The sequence below is a fragment of the Pinus tabuliformis genome, chromosome 9, assembly GCF_031772625.1.
Source record: "Pinus tabuliformis cultivar Carrire ecotype Pingquan chromosome 9, CPIR1, whole genome shotgun sequence".
In the NCBI taxonomy this organism is placed as follows: domain Eukaryota; kingdom Viridiplantae; phylum Streptophyta; class Pinopsida; order Pinales; family Pinaceae; genus Pinus; species Pinus tabuliformis.
This window is the reverse complement of record NC_142307.1, coordinates 715,200,333-715,216,752: the sequence shown is the minus strand read 5'-3', so window position 1 is coordinate 715,216,752 and position 16,420 is coordinate 715,200,333.

Genomic DNA, 16,420 nt, shown 5'->3' with positions numbered 1-16,420 from the left:
AAAGAGGTTGTTCCAATGGAGAAGTAGTTTATTATATCTCTGATGTGCCTATTAAGCTTTTCCCCCCTCACCTTACTCTACTTGACTGAGTTGACAAGGGTTAACCCAAAAAACAACCGACTAGAGAAGGTGACACTAGTTAGAGAGCAAGTGTTGTGTTTTCACCAAGGTTCACTTCGAACAGTACATATTTTCCTTCGACATATCATGGAATAAAAGTAACAAGCTCGTCATACATAGGCAAGATGATAGATAACCAAGTAGTGATAGTTGTACAATCCCTCTTGTACTTCACCTAGCTTGTTTCAAGAGCCATACATGGTTTCATGCGAAACTAACCTATGAATGAAACAAGCAAAATAACAAACAACAAAGCAAAGAAAAAGTATAAGTGAACGAAAGAAAAGTGAGTAAGAAAACAAGTAAGCAAACAAAGCATGTAAAAAAACAACCATGCAAGCAAACAATCGAAAGCAAACACTACTCCTACACCTACCCTAACAGTGCATGGGCCTGATCATGTGAAGTGATATTTCCAATGCAGCCACCGGCACATTGGTTGACCCATGTTGGCGAAGGCTTGGTCTGCGAGCAACCCAGTTGTGCGAACCAACAAGAAATAAAGATATAACAATGAAGACAACTACACTTCATGTTTGACAGTGCCCATAGGACATAAGTGAGTGCAAGTGCATGATGAGCAGCCCATGGACTTATCATGGTGTTGTGTGACACTACGTGCAACTTTGAAGCATAAGCACACTCTTGATTATGACATGCAAGCAAACGAAAGAAACAAATACAACTTGCGTCATGAACGAGTGCTTGCAATGTAATATTCCTCCAATGCATGAGCGATGGGATCGTGCAGTTCGAGTGGAGGAAGTGTGATCTGTGTGTGATATGGATCTTCAATGCATACAGATGAGTGATGAGGAGCCTTTGGTGATTGAACAATTTCATGATCGGAAGTGAGATTAACCCCAAGCGAGCGAGGTCCTGACATAACCATCATCTCGGGCTGAAGTGCCTCAACAGTCTTGTGTGTTTCAACTTCATCATCAGATAGATCATCATAAACCGATGGCATCGAAATATCAACTGTGATAGAGTCATGATCGTGATAAAATATGGAAACAAATGGATCACGACCACCACAATCAGAAAAATCAATGATTTCATTGGCATCCTCATGATCAAACGAATCAAACAGAGTAGATGAAAATCAGACAAACTCATCCTCTGTGTGTCCAGAAAAGACAAATGAAAGATCAAGTGGATTTTCAATGAATAGTTTATCCTCTCCGTTGTCAAATGATGGACCAAAATTTGGTGAGTCCTACGAGTGATCAACAATGGCTGCATCCATGGATAAAGACACACATGTGAAATCATGGATAGAGGGTTCACCAAAGATGTTATGAAAGAACGGAGGGGGCTCAGATGGAAGGGAGTCCTCCTTCATTGAGTGTTGATGCTCAAGATCCCACTCATACTCTTCATGAATGACAGGGCATGTTGATTGTGCAACACCAACTCCGTCGATGAGTTGTTCCTCATTCACAACAAGTGAAGAGTTCAGAATGGATGAACACAAGACAATATCATCTGGAGGAACACCTGAGTGCAAAGATGGAGGTCGTAAAATAGAATGCATATGGGAACTCAAAGGACTCACAACCAGATTTGTGAGAAAATTAAGTGGTGTAATGTTGGGAGGATGTCAAAGATGAACAGGTGTGTGAGCATGATCCTCAACATCACTTGGTAGTTGTGGAGTTGTTGAATGAGGGGAAGGCAGACAGTCATTTGAGACAGTGCATGCATCCACATGAGATTTCACAGCTCCATCAATGAAGAATGTTGAGAGAGGCTTGATCTCAAGCTTCTTCTTGGAACGGGAATATTTCTTAAGGAAATACTCAAACCGGTCCCAAAGATTGGCAAATTTCATCTGGCTCCTTGGAGCTTGAAACTACAAGTCACGGAAGCGCTGCCAAAAATAAATGACTGATTCATGCGGAGCCTTCCATTGTTGTAATATTTTTTGGTCAAGATAGTCTGGATCAAAATGATAGAAAGTGTCTTCAATGAGATCATAGAAGTGCTCAAGTGAGTGCACCCTATCAGCCAATAGTTTGAGCAGCTAACGACGTGGAGATACGCGAAGTGTGTGTGCAAGAAGAAAAATGGCTTGTTTGTCAAAACACCATCTTCATCATGAAGCATGGAAAGAAAGTCATGTAAGTACCTAGGCTAGGCCACTTCGCCTTCACCATCATACGTGTAAGTGGACAAGAGATCGAAAAAATCCCCCGTGATGGATACATCTTCACAATTCGAGAAACATCACAGAGGGAGAAGAGTGCAAGAATCCGTGAAAGGTATGCAAAGGTTCAAAACTGGATGAGAGGACATAGATTGTCATCTGGCCCTCCTTCTAGCACTAGAAATGTTGACAATGTTGGACCCGCCAACATGTCAAGGGGATCTCCCCGGTAAGAAGTCCCAACTAGACCTCAGATTGTTTGGTGTAGGAGTCCCAGCAGTGGGTCATAAAGAAATGCCTTGACCGCGATGTCGCACAGAGGCAAGTAAGATAACTTGGTCAGTAGCAAAGGGTGTGACTGCTGCAGTGAGTCAAGGAAGGTGTATGAGAGGTTCTAACACATGGGGGTTGAGATGAGTGTGCCCCTTGGAAACCTATAGCAGTACTCAGCTGGGAAGGGAACACATGAGCGAAGATGCATCACAAGCTGGAAAGCAGGTCAGCCGATAATCCAAAGTGATTGTTAAACCAATAGCACATCTACAACAAGATTCATATAATTGCATACAAAAGAATTCATACAAAACTACGTAAGTTAAACAACATACATTGCTACAGCAACCGGAATAGTCCAACTACAATAATAACATATGCATGAAAACATGATGGCTCTTATTATATAAAGAAGTGTAAGTTCCAATCATACAATACATCCATGTAAACCCACTAGCCCCAATAGTGGAACGTTACAGCCACATCTGCCTGCTCCTCCAAAGAGATGTACTAGGTATGTGCAGTGGCGAAGCGGCGAAGCCAAGGCACATTACAATACTGTCCCAGCTCTCTCCAAGATAGTCTTATCAGAAGCTTGGCTGACCAAAAGCCAATACAGTGAGTTATGAGGGACTATTTATAGCAAAAGGTGGGGTGACACTTGACATTCCCCTTTTAGATAGTTCATCTACCCTCACGACTCTTCATCTACTCTATGACTGTTACATACAACTATTGACACTTGACTTTCACTTGACATGACGTTACATTAAAATGTACATGTACTCATGTGAGACAACATGGCTTGAGAAAGCCATGCAAGACATCACTGACACTTGGTCCGTTGTGATGAGACCAACTCTTTGGCATGCTTGTGATGGTGAAGGTGGTGAACTGATGCCAAGATTGGTCATCCGTGATGGTGTGCATGCACCTCATGGTGACATATTGCTGAAGCGAACTCTTTCCTTCGTTGCAACCGGTGCATTTATTCGAATCCTTCATCCTGTTATCACTCCAAAATTTCTTCGAAGTTGTCAAAAAGAAGAAATGATAGAGGTAACCACTAACCACTTTTGGAGATCATGACCTAGCCTTCCTAATCTTAGAGAGGGCTCTCTCTTTATGATTTAACTTTGTTTTAGTTAATTAATTTTAGGCTAGTTATACTTGTGCTTGGGTTTTGATTTGAAATTGGGTGGTGGGATCACTTACTTAGATAAAAAGAGTTGTCTTTTACCATTGGGCTATGGGGTCAAATGTCATACAAACAAGACTAGATTAAGCTCTAAAAACAGTGTCTAGAGGGCAAGATAGAGGAGTTACTGTAGATATCAAAGGCTTGAAGGTGAAATGGTTTGCAACCGGATCTAGGGAGAAATTAAGGGTTCCCTAGGCCAGATCATGAAGATAAGTGAAAGAAGTCAACCAGGATGGGAGAGAAATTAAGGGTTCTAAAATTTGGGTATCAAAGGAAAACATATAAATGACTATCTGTGTAAAAAAAAGTGTACTTAAACAAATCCTGAGTGATATTTCTAGTTAATTCATTCAAATTTAGAAAACAATTAAGTTTATGAAACACATAACAAGGTAACAAAATCAGACAAATAAGATACTTCACTACAATAGCTCATCTCATGAATCCTCTCGTGCAATATTTTTATTACTTGCTCCAGTCTGTTGACTTGAAAATGGTAAATTCACCCTTAGGTTTAAGAACAAAATAACTCTACAAATGTATAGCGATCCACACTTCAATACTTCGAAATATGAAGTATTTATACAAAAATAATTTACAAAATATCTCAAACTGCATTGAGAACTAATCTAGGAAAAGGAAATATCTTCATGCAAGAAGATAGAGACAATTATTGAACTGCTATTTGTTGTCCCTTTTATTTAGGTTTTGTTGTCTTTTAGTCTTCGATATTTTTCCCTTTAAGTTGCTTGGTTTTTTGGTCTTCATGTTGGATTTCATATTTACTTATGAACTTTCATCTGATACACTTTCATCTAATACTCTTTGACCTTGCTGACCTGTCAATATCCTTTTACTGTGTTGTTTTACTTTTTACTGTACATTTATATTTTTACTGTGTATTTCCTACAGTAAATCATTGAGTTTTTCCCATGTCTCAGCATCTGGTAATTGGATATTGAGCATTTTTCGGTATATCTCATCTACCTCTGTATACTTGGAAAAAGTTGGCTTATTAATAAAAAGGTGTTTTACCTCATGCTAGAGGTAAAACAAGTTTTCAAATGTTTGATACAATACTTTGCCTGTTGGTATGCTCTTCATGGATGAAGTGTTTACCTGATCTCTGGACACTTCCTTGATCTTCTTATTGTAATCTTTATTATCATTAGCTTATCATTTATAACTAATGGATTAGGTAATCCCTTTTGCCTTTGAACTTAACCATGAACCTGTCAATGGCCAGTTGCATGGTTTGACACTTATCCTCCAAGTTCAACATCAAATTCCTCTTAGTGAGGACTCTTCTAACTTCCAAAATTGTACCTGTCCTATCAAGTATCTCTAGTTCTTGCAGCTCATATTTGTTCTTGGATTTGAGGAAATGAATTATACTTGTAGCCTCCTCTGTCATATCTCCAAGTTCTTTTTGACTTTATGAATGGTTTCTATAGCCTGCTTTATCAAATAAATCTATTCAAAAATAACCTAAATGGATGGCCAAATATCATTGACAGAGTCAATGATATTGGCCCACAGTTGTTCCTTAGCCTGACCTAGAGGTTCATTGAGTGTCAGTTCCTTCTCCAGGATTTTGATTCTTTCAGTCATCCTTGTGGCCTTCTGTTGTTCTTCTCTGTGCATGATTTGGGCCAATTTGTAATTTGTCTCCAGGCTGGTGACTTTCTCCTTAAGTTTGTTCATCTCCGTGGTCTGAATGGACATTTCTTCCATTTCTTTGACTAGCATGTTCGCTTCATCACCTGTGGAGCCTATTGTTGTTGATCATGTTGCTGATGTAGTAACCAGTAGTGCGGTGGCCATTGGAGAAGTGGGAGCTAAAGATGCTGCCAAAGTAGAAGGTACAACAGTGGTAACTGTTGGAATGACAATTGTAGGAAAATTTTCAATACTAGATTGTTTGAGATGCATCAAGCTATCCTGTTCTTTCTCCATATCCTTCAACTGATCATTAATTTGCAGCACTAGGCCCATCATCTCTACATGATTGCTCTGACTTTCCAAGACCTCCTTTGTCTGTGGGTGCTGTAAATGAGGCATCTTAAGCTGTTTCTTGAGGGTTTCTATATCCACATTCTTCTTCTTGATCAACTATTCAGTAGCCTTAATGTCACTTGGGTCATGGCCCAGTTCAATGATCAAGTCCTCCAAGGAATTTATTCTGTTGTATTTGGCCTATGAGGAGGCCTTTTCCAGCCTGAATTGGGTTGTCACATTATCCAATTAATCTTTTATCTTAAAGGAATCCATGGCCATTTCTGTGAGGGTGGAGTAAATCATTTCTCCAGCCTGCTTATGGAACTCTATCTGATCAATGGGATGAACATCCCTGGCCAACACCTCAAAATTAGTCTTCTTGTAGTCTGTCGAGGTCTTTGGTTGTTGTACAGTGGGCTGCAAAAATGACACCTGCATCTTGCCTGCTTTGATGTCAAAGGTTGACATCAATCTAGTCTGGTTTGGTGGTGTAAGCTTGAGGTATTGGGCATATGTCTCTGCTTTCAACTTTTCATTCGTCATCTTTATTTCTTTGAATCTGTCTTTGATATCCTTTTCCTTTTCAACTGGCCTAACCAAGGAGGAAACCTCCATACTCTGTTGTCACTCTATCATCTTTGTGTTGGAGAATGATGGTTGTTGTGTTTCACCTGATACAGCTACTTCTTTACTTCTCTGCCTCATTGTCTCAGTGTCAGTCATTTCCATTGATTCAATGTTCTCCTCCTGTTCAGTCACAGGATTCAACTTGGGCTTCTTTCTTAGCTCAAATAGCTCATCAGTAGTCTCCATGGCAGAGCTGGATGCCTCTTCCTTGTTCCTCTTAGGATTCTTCTCCTCATTGGCTGGGGTCTATAACACAGGATGAACATTCATTGTTTCTCCTAATTCTAGAACCTACAAGAAAGAGCTCTAGTCAAATTGCTTTTCTAAATCAATCAGTGTGTTCTCAACATCCACAACTGTGTTGTCCATATCAATCAATGTGTTCTCCACCCACTCAGACTGGTTGACAAACTGTTCAATGTCTGGTCTTGGGTGGTGGATGTAAGGAGCTAATTTGACCTTAAGTTTCAGCTTTTTTATGACTCCATGAGGGTCATAATGCCATATGAATTTGTTTCTGAATTTCATCTATTATGGTAACCTGTTGGCCTTTGGTCCAACCTCTCTATTTTTGCAAATGAATGGGCCCATTTGGCTTTTCACCTTGAAATGGATTTTCTTCTTAGCATATAAGAAGGGGACCTCATGAGAAATGATGATTTGTCTGAAATATTCAAGGGAAAATATCCTCATAGGGAGGTATTTTGGCAATTTATAAGGGGCTAACTGGAAGCCATAAATTATGATCTTAGTGTGGTTTTGGTAGAGGTACCAGTCTCCCATCTTACTATTATTTGCCAACTGTAGCACTCTCTTGATGTCTTGGCTAATTCTAGGCTGAGTATTAGAAGTCAGCGTGTTCATGATTGGGTACACAAAGGAGTCTATGAAGTCTTTGTAGGTGAATGTTGTGGAAAAATTTTGGACCAAGGGTGTCCATTAGAACATTGATCTCTCCTTCCCCCTGGTGTCCAACTTCTCGATGATCACTGGAAACTTATCTATCTGGTAATACAAAAACATATAAAACAACACTAAAGAGTATTTGAAAACTCTTTCAGTGGGCAGTCTGGTGAATTGTTCATGCATTCTGTCTGCAATGAACTTAGCATAATCATACATGATAGCAAGAGGATTGCCTAGAGTGAAAATAGATAGGAAGGTAAGGATGACCTCATCCACATGCTCATCTAATGTGTATCCTAGGATGCATGAGAGCATGGTGATTATATGTCTACCAGTTTCTGAGAAAATGGTGGTAGCATAGGGTGGGGTATCTGAAGGAGTATGGCGCTCTTCAATGATGAAATTCTAGAAAATTTGCTTGATTTTCACATGGTCTAATGTGATGTAAAATTCTAACAGGTTTCCAATGGACAGAGGAGTTTGATTAGGGCTATATTGGATATGTAGCATTTGGTTAATTGACTCAGGTGTAATGGTGAGTAACAACTCTTGGTTTGGGGCAACAATAGCCCTTTGTCTAGGGACATAACAGGCATGACAAAAATGTACAATATCTTAGAAAGGGTCAACTTCTGGGAATGTGTATTTGGGTAAATTGGATTCCCAAAGGTTTATGTCATCTGTATGGTTCAAAAATATGTCTGTACTCCAACATTGGGTCCTTAGAAGGTGGGCTGGAGTTGCAGTGTCTTTTATTTGAAAATCCATGTCTGCTAGGGCCAAATGGTCAATGTCCAGGTGAGGGGTTGAGACCGATCTGACATATAGAGAGGTCTGGGCAACCATCTTGAGGATAAAATGTGGGAATTAGGCTTGTACAGATTGTATAAGTGAAGCTTTGAATAGGTCTGTACAAAGATAGGGTATTGGCAGTTTGTAGGATAGGGGTTTGGGTATTTCAGGGGGGAATATTCTCAATTTAGGGGAAATCAATTAAATTCAATTAATTATTTCTTAAATTCACTGTACTTTTTTAATCTGAGAGGGTCGTTCTGGTTTTATTTTTATTTTTTGTTAAAATACCTGGAAATGGTGGTATAGGCTGCAAACTAGTGTGAATGATAGCTACAGAGGGTACGCTGGCTTCAATTGTGCACTGGATGGCTGAATTGGGTGTCCGGAGCATGTTCGGGAGGTAGTTGGTGGTCAAGTCTAGTTACAGAGGCTCAGGGTGGTGCAGGAAAGCTTAGGAGGCTTTCATAAAGCAAATGAGCGAAAATGGGCGTCTTTCACCTTTTAACCAGCAACGGTTAGAAATGGGCTAGGAATTTCATAATGAACAGTGATGGTTTTGGGCTTTGGAGGGAAGGTGGTTTCAGGGGTGATCTGAAAATGAAACTACTTGTATTTGTTGTTCAAAGTATTCATTTTCATTAAATTATATGTGCAAACTAATACTCATGTCTTGCAATTGAAACAAAGTGTTTTTGATGACTTTCTAAGTCTTATGTGTGAAGGAGTATTTTCAATTTATTGTTTAGCATATCAAACCTGAAAAACACAGCAAGATAAAATCACATAATATAACACAACAGCTAATGAGGCAGTGCACCCCTCATGGGCTACATCTGTCGTGTCCAAGGACCCCAAATGGGCATGTCCTTGCTCTTATTAGATGCTCAAATTGGTTATACAATGATAAGGAAGCCTAAACAGGAAAAATAAGCTATGGAAATGAGTTTAGAACACATAAAATAGTAAATAATGACTTTTGTTTCACCTCCAATGGTTAACCATAGCCCAATACAACTCCAACACTCCCTAGGCCCTAATGGCTCTCTAAGCTTCTTTACTAAAAAATTACCTAAATAAGAGCTCTGTTGGCTCTCCAACATATACCATTGGCTCTGGAATGCTCAGAATACTCAAAATCAAAAAAAAAAAATCACTCAAAAAGGTTCTCCCTAGTGAAAGTTATGACTAACAGAAGTTTTGTCCAATCTGGCCTAAGAAAACTCCACTAAACTTGGAGTAACTGCAATTAACCCCACTAACTTTGGAACACTCCACCCAGAATGGCATGCTCCACCAAATTTTTTAGAACCGTTAGAGGTTACATATAATGTTTTGGGTAGTGGTCACATGGACTAGCTAAACCCCCGCCGGCGGAACCATGAACAGTTAGGAAACCATACATTAAATATAATTATTGAGCTATAGTGGTTAAGAACCACTCATAATCTGCACGGTTAGGCCACCCAGCTGGAAGCGCAGAGACCTGGGGTCAAATCCTGCAAAATGCAATAAAATTTTACATAACCTCCACTTCTCCCATCAGGCGCCACGTGGCGGCCTCCTGGCAGGCCACGTCATGCCCATTGATTGGTCTTCCCTATACACAGTTATTTTCATATCCAACCTCAGAATGCCAAGTGTTGAAACATAATTGGCCAGCAGGGAATATTCCATGGAATATTCCATAGAATATTATTTTTTTAATATTTTCCAAAGTCAAAAGTCAACCCTGGTCAAACTAATTTTTGAAGGAAATTGTAAACTTCAAACTTGAATAAATTTCACATACAGTGTCAGATTTGAGTGTCATTCATGGCTACAGGATCATATCGACGAGTCCTATCCTGTCATTTTGGTTTCAACCAATTCTGAGCAATTCAAAATTTGAGCATTTTTTCCACTTAGGACATGATCACCTGATCACACCTCCCAAATGGGAAGATTTTGGACCCCAAAATCCTTCAATTACCTGTTAAGAAGGTGAGGGTACAACTCCCTCACCTTTTCCACCTCCATCCACTTTGCCTTACTCGGTTTGCTGCCTTTAAGACCAACTCGAACATAATCAACATTTCCCCTCCTCGAAGTGCATGTCCTTCTGTCAAGGATATCATCCTCTTTTAGCTCATCCAAAAATGCTGGTGAGAAATCCTCTATGGATGGCAGCTGAATGTCACTTTCATGATCAGCAACTAAAGGAGGTTCATACAAACGTAAATTTTCGACATTCACAATGGAATATGTTTGCATATATGAAGGCAAATCATCATTCTCCTTGCATTCTTTCCTTACTAATATGCAGCCATACATCATCTCCTTGAAACTTATGATCAACTTATGTTTATCATGTCTCTCCTTGTACTTTCCTTGACTTTTTTCAAGCTATTCTTGAACTTGCTAATGTATGAGCTGAATTATTTCAATGAACATGTGAGATTTGCCAATGTCACTATGCCCATCAATGGCAACATCCTTCTTAAGAATGAAATCTAAAGGTGACTTAGGCAAATACCCAAAACAAGCTTCAAAAGGTGAAGTATTTGTAGAAGAGTGCTTGGCCCAGTTGTAAGCATGCTGAATGTAATGCAAGTGCTCATCCCAAAGCTTAGGATGCTTGCTGCAATAACCTCTCAAAAGATGTACAATGCTTCTGTTCACTACCTCTGTTTGGCCATCTGTTTTCGGATGGAAAGCAGTAATCTTCTTCAACTTGGTGTCCATCATCTTCCATAGATTGGACCAAAAATTCCCAACAAATCTGGAATCCCTATCACTAACAATAGAAGTAGGCAAGCCATAATGAACCCATACATGTTCAAAATATAAATCTGCAGTTTTTTCAGCATTTATAGTTTTCTTACATGGCATAAGAATACACAACTTGTTGAATCTATCAACTACTACATAAAGATAATCATGTTGCTTTCTAGATAATGGTAGACCTCCTACAAAATCCATAGAAACACTTTCCCATGGTCTAGAAGGTACCGGAAATGGTGTATATAATCCAAGCTTCCTATTGCTAGGCTTGCTTGTAGCACATAATGAACAACCTCTAATGAAACTTGAAACACTATCTACCATGTGAGGCCAATAACAATACCTCTGTAAATGTGCCACCGTTTTTCTTACCCCGAAATGTCCAGCAATAAGAGAAGAATGAGCTTCTCTCATGATACTTAGTCTCTCTCCCTGTGGTATACATAACTTGCCCATATGAAACAGCAAATTATTATGCAAATGATAATCATTCTCCTCAACATGATTCCCTTCACTCAAGTTAGCATACACATCCTTAAAATCAACATTTGATACATATTGTTCTATGTAGCTCTCATGTATAATAGAATCATTCTTAAGTAAAGTAGTAGCACTAATAATAGGCCTTGAAAGAATATCAGCAACTTTATTGAAAATACCTTTCTTGTACCTTATTACCAAGTGAAATTGTTGTAGGAAGCCCATCCATCTAAAATGTCGTGACTGCTGCAATTTACTTTGCGACTGCAAGTACTGTAAAGGTTGATGGTCAGTATGAACAACTGTTTCTTTGCCCATCAAATAGTGTTTCCACTTTTTGACGCTTTGTACCAACACATACAACTCCTTATCATATGTAGGATAATTCACAACAACACCATTAAATGTCTCAGAATGAAATGTGATAGGCTTACCATGTTGTAAGAGAACTGCACCCATGGCGTAATCACTAGCATCGGTCTGAATCTCGAATGGCTGTCTCAAGTCCGGTAATGCAAGAACTGGAGTTGAACTTATCTTTTCTTTCAAAGACTCGAAAGCTTTCTGTTGCTTTCCTCCCCATTGGAAAGCATGCTTCACACTTGTCACTACATGCATAGGAGCTGCCATGGCAAAGAAGTTAGAAATAAACTTCCTCAAATACTGAGTTGCACCCAAAAAACGTCTTACCTCTATAATGGATTTGGGAGTAGGCCAATTCACAATAGCTTCTACCTTAGACAGATCAATTCTCAAAGCACCTCCTCCTCTTATGTGTCCCAAATAAACCAAAGAAGTCTTTCCAAATTCACACTTTGACATTTTAAGAAATAACTGATTTTTCTTCAAGATATCAAGTACTTTCTTAACATGCATGACATGCTCTTCTCTAGTCTTGCTAAAAATTGAGATGTCATCTAAGTAGAAAATAACGAAATAATAAAGAAAATGACGTAGGACATCATTCATTACCCACATGAAAGTTGCAGGTGTGTTAGTGTCGGTATCTTCATCCCTCCGTTAGTGATCAAATTCTCTTATTGCATTTCATGTTAGGTGTCTCACCCGATCATATGCATTCCATTAGGATCATGGATCATCTGACGGTAGTGGCTTATTATACATTTTCCCTCATGTGCTAGCCCATTTTCATTCATCTAGATCATCTGTAGTCAATTTTTGTCTTTAAATATGTAAAAGTCATTTTTAGGGTTTTAGGTCTCATTAGGTTTAGGGTTTTCATCAATAAGGTCTCAAAATGCTCAGTGACGGTCAGCAGGCACATGATGAGGTCAAATAAAGTTCCAGCAACAACAATTTCCATAATCACTCACTCAGTGATTCAAGGTTTTGAGGAAAAACAGAGTATTTTATGTTTTTATGTATAAATTTGATGTAATTTTACTTATTTCATATGTAAATAACTTCAGTGGCAACCCTGGTCACCTTGCCAAGCTTCAGCAACTCCATCACCTGCAAGGCAAACAAAAAATCAAATCATTCAGTTCATCAAAGGCAAAAATAAAGTAAACTACCCAAAAACAGAGTTTGAAAAGTAAGTCAAATGCAAACATTACAAAAGTGGGTTTTTATGAGTGAAAAATTAAAATCTCTTGTATATAAATCATTTGTCATGTTCAAAGAGCTCATTTGCATCTAAAGGAGAAGGACTGAGCAAGAGAAAGGCCGTGTTGGAGAAAAAGAGCAAAATCGCAGCAAACTGTGCAAGTTTCAAGGGCGCGGCGCATTGGGTCATGGGTGCGGCGCATAGGGCTGGCACGGCGCATTGGGCCACCCTCCACAGTGCAAAAAATACACTGGCATGACACATAGAGAAGGCGCAGCGCGTTGGGTTTGTGGCATAGCGCACAGGGCTTCAAGCCGATTTCACCCATAAACTCATTCAAACTGCCAAATTTGTTCAATTTCCACCTGTTCAAGTAACTCAAGCCTTCTTCCCTTACCAGTGAAAGAGTTTTTCTTAAATTCTATGGTGATTTAATGAGATAAAACTCAAACCCTACCTCCTTGCAATTTCTGCTCAAACACAATTGCTTAGGGTTTATAATTTGTGTTTTTACTGCCAAGTCCACTCCATCATTCCCTCACTCTTTGATTCCTTCATTTATTTTTCTAGTTTCATCAACTCATTCCCTAATTCCCATGTTCCTAAATTCACTAAACCCATATCCCTAACTCCCACTATCCTAAACCCTAGTTACAAATTCCTAAACACTAATTGTTGTCCCTAAGCCTACATATTATTTCCTAAACCCCCTATTTCCCAAAAAACTTGTCAACAACACTCTCAAAACCCCTCATACCCTCTCCCTCCACAATCCCTCATACATTCTCATCATCGGTAGCAGAAAACTAAATACACCTTGAATCTCTTCATATTCATTAAGAAAACTCATAAATTGGCAAACATGGAGTCTAATCCTTCCTATGACCAAGATGAGGAGACACTCAGTGATTCTCCTAGAGAAATGCATGCACCAAAGAGACCTCACAAGGGTGGTAAACATATACGAGAGGAGCCTACTTCACTTGCCGAGCTGCAGGCCTGTCCTCTTGTTGTCACATGCTTTCAACGCCAATATTTCTATCAGTTCTGTGAGATGGTAGAGAGAGTCTAGTACCATCATGAATTGGCTAGGTTCTTTGTGCTCCATCTTCATAATGGCCAAGTCACTCTAGCAGGTGTGACATTCACCTTGACACCGGAGTCTATTTCTCTAGCAACTGGCATTCCCAATGTCGGTGAGCAATGGAATAAAATGCAATAGATTAACAAAGAACATTATGAGCCTTACATCAAGGCTGGTTATCAGAGACATCTCAACAGAGTTTTTCCCTTCCGGTATCTGAAAGACTCATATGCTCCCTTGATGAAACTCATAATTAAGTATTTCAGTTGTGAGGGCCGGTTTTCTCACCTATATGCCTATCATATCAGACTGTTGATGCACTTCACTAGGGTGACAATGATGAATCTCCCCTACTTTATTTGTAGGAACATTGAGAAGATGACCACCTTAGTGCACAGGAAGACTCCTCAACAGCAATATAATAGCATATATCATTTTTCACTAATCAAGATTGTGGTCATGCATCAGCTTGGTTTACAAAACATCTCATGGGAGGATTTCATTTCACATGAGGTCTTCACAAGTCCTCAAGTACCTCCAGCAGCACTTCATGAGATAGGTGGAGCTTCACATCGGTAGGAGATTCATGAGACACAAACCGCTAGTGTGCCAGTGTTTGTCACCTACCAAAAGGGCACTAGAAGGTTGTTTGCAGCAGTAAAGCGAGTATTATCTCCACCCATGGTGGAAGGGGTCTCGCTTCCTCCATTAGCAAAGTAGGAACAGGACAAGGGCAAGCGGCCATTGCATGATGAGGGGCCTTCAATAGGACAGGAGACAGATTTTATTCGTATTCAGGATGATGGCACCGATTTGGGCTCACAAAGCTCAAAGCTTAGAGAGATCATCCAGGAGCAACAAGATGACATTTAGCATTTGTCTCTCAACCTAGAAAGAGCTAAGTGGATAATCAAATATCTGGAGCAAAGAAACAAACATCTAGAGGATCAGCAAACCATAACGGAGCTATGAAACATACAAGAAAATTGGCAAGCTGCCAAAAGGAGGAAAGTCAAGCTCACAACACTTGAACAAGAAATCAATGTTGATCGTGAATCTTGGTTGGAGAGGGAAAATATCAACTTGTAGAAGATGTTGGAGAAGGCCAAAAATGAGAAAAATATGTTGAGAAACATGGCATACCACTACTTGTCAAGAAATATGGTGTGCAAAGAAAGAATCAAGAATTTGAAAGCCAAGTTGAAGAAGGCATCATGGAGGCGAAAAGAGCAAGATAGAATTCAGATCTTGGCTAAGGCTTCCTTGGCCCAACACAGCACTTAATGGAGGATACTCCACCCAAATTTCAAAAAAATTGGGACACTTTTTGCAATTTTGGAATTTTTGCCTTAAAAAACAAGCTTTTATGCCCGATGCATCGCGCCACCTGGCACTCGCTTTTGATGGGGAACTCCTTTTGAGGAAAACTCAGTATTTTTGGATTTTCCATGGGAAAATATGCATGCTCACAAATGGCCAAGAAATTTTGACAGGTTTTGAGCTTCTAGAAAGGTCAAAAACACCTCAAAATGACCTTTCTGCCCCTTTTATGACACACAGGAAGCAGTGTTAGGAGAACTCAGTTATGGAGGTGCAAATAGAGGAAAAATTCAAAAATTCCACTTGTTCTAGAAAGTAGACAGGTAAAAATTTCCAAAAAGCCCACTTGGAGAAATTTTGGACACCAGGAAGGTCTCCAAAATCAGCTTCAAAAAGGCGTTACACGGGGAAATCAGCACAGCACATTGGAGGAATTTTGCTCATTTTTGGTCAAAAACTCTGTTTTTCGCCTAGTTTTCTCACAGTTTGACTTTTTTCCTTCTAATTTTCAAACTCATGATGTAATTTAATGTGACATGATGGATTTTTATGTAATTATGCTAAATTTTCACTCATAGAGGTAGATTCATCCATCAAAAGGTAGTTTTCAACTAAATGAATCAGTTTCCTAGGTTTTAGAGGCAAGTTGTTCCACTGCCTACTTTTTAGTTCTCAGAATAGATTTTGTTGGAAAAGCTCCTAATATTATGAGCTCGACCCTAGAGGCTAGGATGAGTTGTTGGGTGCCTATATCTTGTAATTTTTAAGTCATTAGCATGGTTGGACTTTTGGGAAAGCTTGGAGCTTATTGTATACTCATTTCAGCAGTTTGGCTAAGGAATAGACCAGTGGTTTGCAACACTTTATGGGATTCATGTGGCATCTTTCTTTGGTATTGTGTTTTCTTCTGTAATTGTAAGTCTACATGTGTTTATGTATGCCATTATCTCTCTTTATTTCATCTTAACTAAATCAAACAAGGATAAAGGTAGAATACATTGAAAGTGCAGTGCTCTACCTAGGGTTTGTTTAGTTATCTATGTTTTCAACTGTTTGAAAAGGATCCCTAATTTTTTCATGCCCTTTTCAACTTCTCACCTATCTAAAAGCTCTCCATCTCACTTAATTTGAAGTATGTTA